This window comes from Mus pahari, chromosome 18, assembly GCF_900095145.1.
Source record: "Mus pahari chromosome 18, PAHARI_EIJ_v1.1, whole genome shotgun sequence".
NCBI lineage: Eukaryota > Metazoa > Chordata > Mammalia > Rodentia > Muridae > Mus > Mus pahari.
Window position 1 is genome coordinate 26633430 of NC_034607.1, and position 10214 is coordinate 26643643.

The 10214-nt window shown below is 35.4% G+C and overlaps 1 non-coding gene across 1 annotated transcript; it reads right to left on the reverse strand.

The window, feature by feature from the left end:
* Positions 1–5272: 5272 nt before the first annotated feature.
* LOC115062548 lies at positions 5273–5379 on the reverse strand. The gene has a single exon (XR_003842489.1). It is a non-coding gene; the product is annotated as a U6 spliceosomal RNA (small nuclear RNA).
* Positions 5380–10214: the final 4835 nt, after the last annotated feature.

Here is a 10214-nt window from a genome sequence, read left to right on the forward strand (position 1 = left end):
TTGGGTCTGAGTTACCTCACTCAGGATGATATTTTCTAGTTCTATCGATTTGCCTGCAAAACTCAGGATGTCCTTGTTCTTAACCCTGTAGGAGGACCAGCAGTCTCAATTAACCTGGACCCCCGAGATCTCTCAGAGAGTGGACCACCAACCAGACAGCATACACCAGCTGATAAGAGGCCCCCAACACACATACAGAGGAAGGCTTCTGGGCCTGGTTTTAGTCAGAGAAGATGCACCTAATCCTCAAAAGACTCAAGACCCCAGGGATTTTAGAGGTCTGTTGAGGTTCAGGGGTTGGGGGTGGGGTGGGAGGTGACATCCTTGTGGAGACAGAGGGGTGGGGAGGAGGTATGGGATGTGGAACAGTCAGAGGGTGAACCTGGCAGGGAATAAAATCTGGAGTTTTTAATTAATTAATTAAAAAAAAAAAAACAAGAATGCTAGATAGAGTTGGTAGTGGTTGCACATGGTGGTAGGATTTGCTAAAGGAGGCAGAGAGACAGGAGAATTAAAAAAGCTATTTGGTTACCCTCTATGGAATACTTTCTTTAAGGTGAAATGTATTTTATTATTTTATTTCATCTTATTTTTAAAAATGAAAAAAGTCTATTATACTTTTTTTAAAAAAGGAAGAAGGTTATGGTGAATTGAAGGTAGCTTCTTAACTTTCTGAAAAATGTTCTGTTCTTCCTTAAGATTGCTCCTAGGGTTAAGCACCTTAGCTTATTAGCTAGAGCCTAAAGAATTAACAATGATTTGTCCAATTATCTCCTTGTACCTAATTTCATACATTCTGTTCAAATTCTTTTCAGATCATTAACCTGGCAGCATCTGCTGTGTACAATCAGATGTCTATTGAAGGGAAAAACTACCAAATCCTAATCATGTTTTTGAAAATCTCTATTGTCTTACATATAGTCCTCTATTTACCTTTTCTAGAAAAATGTCCATTCTGCTCAATGTACATATATAAACACACATACTCGAGTGTATTAACTATATAAAACTTCCATTTGAAGTCAGATATGTTTATTCTGAAACAGTTGGAATCTCTTTTGACTTTATAAAATCTGTATGTGCGTTAGTATAAATAAATAGCCATTGAACATTGCATCATTTTATTAATATTATATCAATATTAATATAAATATATTGTATCACATATATTTACTTCTATTCAACCCAATGGCGCTAAATACCATTAGTAATTTCATTCCTTTCCATATGCTGTTACTCTTCAAGTTCCAAGATGCTTAATAGTTATTTTAATGATAGAGTAGAAAATGGTTCTAAAGAATGTTGATGCACAGTGACAGGCACTTGGAGGTTTTGGCTAGCAGTTGTTCTAGATATGGATTTGTAGTACAGCATGGCATGCTTTTCAGAATAGTTCTGTAGCTGTGTTAAGTTGATGCTTCCTCTTCAGTATTATGTCATCTGCTGTTCATATCCCAGGAATGCATTCTTGTGTCTGGTCCACTGATATTTGGTCCTTTTATGTTGTGATACTGAAATTTTGATACGTAGTTTCCTAGTAAGTCTAAGGAGTCACTGAAACTTATCCACAGTTGTAGACTTTGATTTTTCAAAATCTACTTTTAGTAAAGCTTCTCAAAGGCTTCAGCATCCCTTCCAGCCCACCATCCAAAGGTAGGGGAGAAAAGATGTTAAATAGGAGAAGAAGATGTGGACCTGCTTAGAAGTAGTTCATTGAGTTGATTCTAATCTCTTTTTGTCAGAATATCAGCAGTCCAGTCCAGTCGTGTCAGGATACCAAACAGGAATCAGCGGCGGTGGCACAATACACTGGAAATGGCCAGGCCTCTGTGGAATGGGCATGAGTCAGTACTAGTGACCAGGACCAGCTGGGACACCAGAAGTTCCCTGCTGTGCCTCACTCAAAGAAGTGAAGATGAGCAAAGATGAAAACTGGAGACCAACTAAGCATTGCAAGGCGAGCTATGCAAGTGAATCAAAGTCATCTCTGTCCATTGTGAAAATAGCAGGCAATTTATACTCTCTTCAACCATCTCTCATCTTCCCAAGGGTCTTGACCAAGCAAAGCACCATGTGAGTCTGTCTTAGAAAAACATGACAGGAGTTTTTACCATGTGACATATCCAGAAACTATCATTTCACACAGTTTTCAAGAAAACACTTTTACTCTTTAAAACTAAGCAGTTCTTTTACTTGTTTTTTTTACTATTTGCACCGAATCTAAAGATTTTTAAAATATATTCTAGTGTAATAGATTTCCACATGGCCTCACAAATGGTCCTTAGTGTTATCTATCTCTTCATGCCCTCCCTTACCTCACCTCTGAATTCTTTCACAGAGTACCATTTTCTGTTGCCCAAGCATTCATATAAGTGTGTGTCTGTATGTGTGTGTCGGTGTGTGTGCCTGTGTAAGCCATCCTCATTCAAACTACTCTAGTTGATATCCTGCTTCCATCTGTAGTGGTCAGATAGGGTGGGATGCATGGTATTATTTCAATCTCTTCTATCTGTTGTGATTGCCTTACATTCAAACATATGATTGATTTTGAAGAAATTTTTCATGAGAACTTCTCCTGAGAAGAAGCTATGTTCTTTTGTGTTCAGACAAAATGTGCTCTAAATAACTTTTAGGCACACTTGACTAAGGATGTTATTTAAATTCAGGATTCTCTGGGGGGGGGTGTCACTGTTTGGTTTGTTTGCTTGCTTGCTTCTTGTCTGTTTCTTTGTTTGTTTGAATGTCAAGAGTCAGATATTGAAATAACCTACTATCATTTTGTGAAGGTCAATATGTGACTTCTAGCAGTAGTAGTGTTTCCTTTATGAAACTTGGTGTTCTATTTTTTTTTACATATAAATGTTTAGAATTGCAATATTCTCCTTGTGGAATGTTTGTCGATGATTATGTAATTTCTTCCTTCTGATTACATTAGATTTTAAGGCTATATTATCAGATTAACCTTTTTTTTTTTTTTTTTTTTTTTTTTTTAGAAAATTTGTTTTCTATCCTTTCACTCTGTGATTCCATCTATCATTGATAGACAGGTGTGTTCTTTGGACTCAATAGAAGAAAGGATCCTGTTTTCAAATCCAATTTGTTAGTCTATGTCTTTTTATTGTAGAACTGATACAATTAATATGTTGTCATTGAGAAGTGTTTGTTGGTTACCCTTATATTAATGTTGTGGACATATTTTACTCCTTTTTTGATTTGTTATTCTGAGATTCTGTATTCCTTGTGTTTTTCAGGTCTGTTTTATATTTTCAGGTTGAAATTTTCTTTCTAGATACGGCTTAAATTTGGTTTTACTATTGAACTTTTACCTTTCTTCATCTCGTTTTGATACTTTTCCTTGGTATTGTAATCTGAGCCAGCATCCTGGTATCTTAAACTTTCTAAAACAACTTTCTTGAAACTTCTGGTTTTTACAATACCGCTAAGAAGTGAGGTATCATTCTAATGTGTTTTTGTTTATATGCTACCTGATATTGTTTCATTGAAGTCTTTAGTAGTCTTTTTTGTTCTTTAAGTTTAGTATTTTGATTTTTATGTTTCACGATGAATTTCCTCTCTTGTCCTTTCTATTTGATATTCTCTATGCCTCTTATATCTTTCAAAGATTCTCCTTCTATAAGTTGGTAAGTTTTCTTTGTGATTTTATTTAAAAAAATCTTTTTTGTGTCTTTGATCAGGGTTACCTCTTTTTCTTCTTTTATTCTTATTCATAGACTTGGTCATTTTACCATGTTTCAGATGTCCTAGATATTTGGTTCTTGGAATTATGTTTTTTTTTTTTTTTTGATGTAACTTTTTTTGAACGAAGTATTCATTTCTTCTGCCTGAGATTCTTTCTTTCATAATTTTTAAGCCATTGGTATAGCTTAATTCTGAGGATTTCATTTGACTTGCTAATTTTCCATTTTCAGTTTTATTTCAGTATTTTTTCCTACTTTTTTTTTCAACTTCCATATCTTGAATTATTTTCATTATTTCATTTCATTGTTTGTATTTTCATTAACTTATTCACCTATGCTTTTCTGTGTTAGGGTTATTAGGTTCTTGTGGAGGCATATATAATTAGTAATTTCTGTTTCTGTATCTGTGCTGGTTTCTAGGAGTTACAATGATCGATGTGGTTCTATGTGTTGATATCTGTTTTTATCCTTTTTGTGTTGTTACTCTGGATCTTTGTTTCTGTTGTCCTCTCTGGAATGTTGGAAAGTGTGGGCTTCCTTCTAGAGAGTCTATCTGTATATTAATGAGTGGCAGAAAAGAATAAAGTAGGGATAGGAGAGTGGGATGAGATAGGATGTAGGACGAAGCAAAGGGGACCTTAAACTTTTCTTCAAGGAGTTGAAGGTGTGTTAGGAGGAGGAGTACAAGAAGGTTGCAATAAGACAATGACTAATCTGAAGAAGCCGGGTAGAAGGGGGTAGAAGAGTCCTGGATCTACAGCAAGGGCTGGAATCTCCAGAGAACTGAGCTGAGGTAGGAGGAAGGGCCCCTCAAGGAAGTTGTTACAGGGCTGAAGATGGGAAAGAAGAAATCACAATGGAGGACAGGAAGTGAATCACCTGAGTTCCATCTCTTTGTAGCCACTGGAAGTACCAGGTATAAAGTGTTTCTAGGTATCTAGGGGTTGACATAAACCAATGGGGGTAGTCTGGAAAGAGGACTGAGTGATTTCTCAGGAAGGAACAAAGTTTGTTCCATTTCAAGGTTCAATAAAGAGTCCCAAGAGAATCTTCAAATTTTATTTCATTTTTCCATTACTTTATTTATTAACTTAACGTCTCTATCACAGCCTTTCCTCTCCTCCCAGTTTCTACCATGATGCTGCCTCTCTTCCCACCACACCTCCAGCTCATCTCTGAGAAATAGGAGGTTTCCCCTGAGTACCAACCTACCTGGTACCTCAAGTTAATGCAGAACTAGCTAGGCATATCTTCTCCCAGTGAGGTCAGAAATGGCAGATCATTTAGGGAAATAGAATTCACAGGCAGGCAACAAAGTCAGGCTAGCCCCTTCTCCAGTTGTTGGAGAGAGTAACATGAAGACCAAGATACATATCAGCAACATGTTTATGAGGGAGGGAGAGTGCCTAGGTCTAGCCCTTGCATGTAGCTTAATTGATGGTTCAGTCTCTCTGAGTCACAATGTGTCCAATTTAGTTGACACTGTTGGTCTTTTTTTGTGGACCTTCTTGTTGAGTCTCTATCCCCTGTGTTCCTCAATCTTTCCCCCAGTGCCTCCACAAGACTTCCTGAAAAAAAATATGGAATCCTTCGAGAATTTGTCTGTAATCCTTGCACAGAGGCCATGGTAATATTCTCTGCATCATTCCAATTTTAATATATATGCTGCCGAAGCAAACATGAATCTTTGAATTTTAAATGCATAGTTTAGAATAAATAATAAATGTGAGTTGAGTTGTACTTAGTACTATATGGACTGGTATGTAGAAATCATATGATAAAACATATAATCTATAGTTATTAATGATTTTTTGTGGTAAAATGCATCAAAACACATTTTCTAAGATGTCTGAAACAACAAGGGTCTATCACCTACTATTGAACTTGAGAGTAGCTCACAATACTATTTACAATCTAGTGGAGTTGACAATAGCACTGTCGATTTCAACGTGACAGGCTGACCTTAAAAGAATTTATAGGAAGTTACACTACATTAAAGATGTGGGGATTAGTTTAATAAGTATTGTGAAACAGGGGAGCTTCTATTAGGCCTCCAGCCCTAAGGATTCCGTGTGAATCAGTTAATGAGATGTAAACCCAGCAGTCCTTTCCTAGAACCAAAATTAATAATGCTATGGAAAAGACAGCATTGCTGTCTCTGCCTTACACTGTTTTCCAAATAAGCTGCAAAAAATATCACATTTCTTCCGATGTATTCTACAGATGTGCTAGAAATAAACACACTTGTTTTCAGGAAATACTTCCTAATTGTGCTAATTTATGCTTTTCACAGTCACTGTTTCGCTTTACAACTTTATCCTGAACAGTATTTCAAACCTTAGCTATCTTTTATGTGGCTGTCATTCCTTCCTGGTTACTTGAACTTAATCTTGAAAATTTTAAAGCAATATTTGAGAAATCATTGATAGATGAATATATGACATATGTGTTAGCTCTGTTGAAATCAGAACAATAGTCCTATGTATGCCACCAACAAAACTGGGCTCAACCTATAGAGTTCATATATACCTATATATGAGTATAACAATAAAAATCAAAGAATATGACTATATGTAATTGAGAATGGAGGGATCAAAGGAATGCTTTGAGTAGGGTAGATGGGAGGGACTAAAAGAAGGAAAGGGGAGAATGGTATAATTCCACTTCAATTTAAAATGTGATATAATATCCTTTTAAGATTTTTATTCATCATTATACTATTTGAACTTTTTTCTCAATATAAACAAATTTTTCCTAGGATTTAAACAATGAGATTCCAGAGTATGGAAATTTAAAAATTGTACTACTAGACATGATTCAACATGTTTTAAGAGTCATACTATATGATTTGTTTTTAATGAACTGTTGTGCATATGTACATATAACTGAACAGTTTTTACATGAATTAATTTTCCCACATGGTTTTGACAATTTTATGATACCTGATAACATGGATTGATAAAAGAGGCCACAATGAAGGATTTTTTTTTTTTTTGTCTCAAATCATAGAATTTCTCACTAGCTTTGGAACATTTGAAACTCATGGTGATGTAGGGGCAACACATTTTAAATTCAGCATGTGTATGTGTCCATAGGAGAAGAAATTCTGGTTGATTAATAGAGCATGCCCATTCTAGACAACAACAGCACAGGCACGCCTATTATTCTGCATGAATGATATATGTCTATATCTTCAGAATGATTTTTACCCTTCAGATATTGGAGAATAAAAGAAACACATTCAGAAGTCATGAGTTTTCTGCTGGCTCAATTCAACTATAAAAAGCAAATAATATTTATACAATCTCTCTGATTCAGTAAGTTTTGCCAAAATATTATTATAAAAGTGGAACTTAGAAAAATAGGTTACTGTCTAGGGTAGAGATTTTAAAATAACAAATTAACATGTATAAAACAGAAGTAAGAGAGTAGGCTTTGTATGTGTCTCCTTAGTGTGTTTCTGCACTGACAACTGCTGGGGCTATAACTGGCAATCCCAGAATCTTATTTGGTTAAATTAGTGAGCAAAAAGAAGATACAGATAAGATGAAGTACTATCTTCAAGAAAGTCCCCATCTATGCTATTGCCATATAGGCCTAGTAATGCTCACAATGTTTAGACACTTAAAGAAAACATTTGTATTAAATACGATCTGTTCTGAACTGAGTGCTTTTGGTATTTAATATCGTGAAGGCAAAGCAGAGTTCACATCTCCGCAAGTGCATGGCAATGTCTCTTAACAACTTGGCACAGAAATTACCATCATGCCTGGGAGTAGGGACCAGGCTACCACTTTCATGGTGTACTGAGAGTAAGTTTTGTACACATAATTCATGGAGGTTATGCAGAAAATCCAAACTCAATTAATTTTTTCTGAACAATCCAGTGGTACAAATAATGGTTGTCCAAGATACCTTATTTCAGATCTTATAACACTTGATATGATTGCTTCAAACAAGATACCTCACTATTCCTGTGTTCAACAAATAGCACAAGCAAGCATAAGAGTCAGTGTTTCCTTCCCATGATCCCATCTCGGCCTGCTGGTTTATAGTGACATCATAAATTCCGGGATGGAAGTAATTTTGAAAGGTCACCTAATCCATTCACCCTGCCTTAAACTTTCTTGACAGATGGGTAGCTACCTTAATTCTCCCCCCCCCCTTCAAAGAAAAGGACAGCTTCCTTCTATCCCTTATTCTTGGATTTAACAACCCCCACTACAGGAAATCTCATTTTTATAGTATAAATCCTACTCAATGTTATTTAAGCTTGTTGGTTTTGCTCAGTTTCTTGAGAACACTTTCTGATGTCTAAATAACTAAATTTCCTATGCTTATAGATAGATACTGAAAATATTTTTTTAAACCTGTAATTGATGTTTTAAGTATATAAAATTGAAACCATTTATGTTTTAAAAAGCACGATTTTCCTTTAGGATCTTCTGGATATTAAAATTCTTTTTCCTAGATATTTTTATCTTAAATTTTCAGTAATCTAATCAGACAAGGGAGATTTACAGGGGTTTGGTCTTGGTTTTGCTGGCTATTCCAGGATACTTTTGCTTAAATCATATTTAAAATATTATATAACTGCTCTGTGGTCTTCATTAATATTGGGAACTTACTGAGAGCATGGTCTTACTTTTAGTTTTCCTTTTGGGATTTTCTTCCAGTCACTGAATTTCCCTGAATGATTGTATGATCTGAGTGTAAAAGCAACCCCTCACTCTTTGTGCGCCAACACATGCTTGTCTCTCAGGCAACTGTTAATGATGTCTTCAGAATGTACACTTATTGTCCTTCTATTATGCCCTACTTGTCTATAAGCTCACATGGGTCACATTGTATATCTCATGTAGACTCATTTCTACTCAGGATTTCTATTGTGAATTTAAATAATATGAAGACTTCTGTAAAGCATTAAGTTGAAACCACAGAGAGAATAGCTTCCTATTTCAATGTTCTCCATGCTCCTTTCTGAGTGTTTACTTCATTCTTAGTATGGTTTCCTGCCTTCACACTGCCCAAGCATTGCTGGATTTCATCTACCTGACTACTGATTCTAAATATGATTTATGTCTTTTGTAATTTAACTTGAAAATAATAGAGAGCATCTTCTTGGTTGGTTCAATAGCTTTAGATCTTTTGTAAGTCACATTATAAGTTGACAATTGTTATCAAATGGCCATGCTGCACTTATTTTGAATAAAATCTCAAAAAATTTAACATGTTCTATAACGTAGCAATACATGTTCAAATATTTTAACATTTCTTTCTTTTTTCTTTTTTCTTTTCTTTTGTTTTCATTTTTGTTTTTGTTTTTCGAGACAAGGTTTCTCTGTGCAGCCCTGGCTGTCCTGAAACTCACTTTGTAGACCAGACTGGCCTTGAACTCAGAAATCTTCCTGCCTCTGCCTCCCAAGTGCTGGGATTAAAGGCATGTACCACCACTGCCTTGCCTATTTTAACATTTCTTATGTCTGGTTATTCTTTTACAAATTAACTTTACAAAGTAAATGCTTACATATATCATATATATTATATTTATAAGTAAAGACATATATCCATATACACAAAAATCATTAAAGTTCTATTAAATTACATTAATTTTTTATTTTGAAGTTACAAAATGCTTATCAATTAGATTATATTTGTATAACTTTCTTCACCTGTGTTAATCTCTTTAATTTTTTTTTTCAAGATGGGGATTCTGTGTAGCCTTGGCTGTCCTGGAACTCACTCTGTAGACCAGGCTGGCCTTGAACTCAGAAATCTACCTGACTCTGCCTCTCGAGTGCTGGGATTAAAGGCATGCGCCACTACTGCCCGGCTTGTGTTCTTAATCTTAAATGTTGTAAAACTCTAATTAAAATCACACTAATTTGGAGCTACTTGGTATTTTATGTTTAGGACATATTAATATTAAAATTGAAACAATGCCTTCCTTGGTACCATAATTCAGTTTATTGATGGCTACAAAAATCACCATGCCAACATTCAAAATTTCCAATTATTACTACACAAGACTGAATCTTAATTGCTGTCCAAAGTGGACTATGGCTACCTGTATTTTCATACTTTGTTTCGCAGAAAGCTATCAAACCAGACCCCAAACTTTAAGAAGCAACAGAATTTTTATAAAGTATTTAGAGAATGAACACAAGCCATGGAGTTCTCCTACATATTGGTGTAATTCATGCCTTAGTTTCCATAGGCTAGCAATTTAAAATCATAGTGGCATATGTGAGTTTCCAGCTTCGACTATAGGTCGGGGGTATCCCATAAACTCCCAAAGTAATTCAGCGGGTTGTGTATGTTCTTTATTTCCTTTCTGACGTTGATTAAGACACAATTGAAGAAGACACCACATGCTTGAACCAAAATTCCTGGCATATGAAGCTGGTTCTCACCCAGAAGCATGACCCATGCTAGCCAGCTCTTGTGCTAGAATATGTTATGAATATTACTGGGGAAGAAAAATATCTGTCTAACTCACCTGTGGACCCTGCAAAG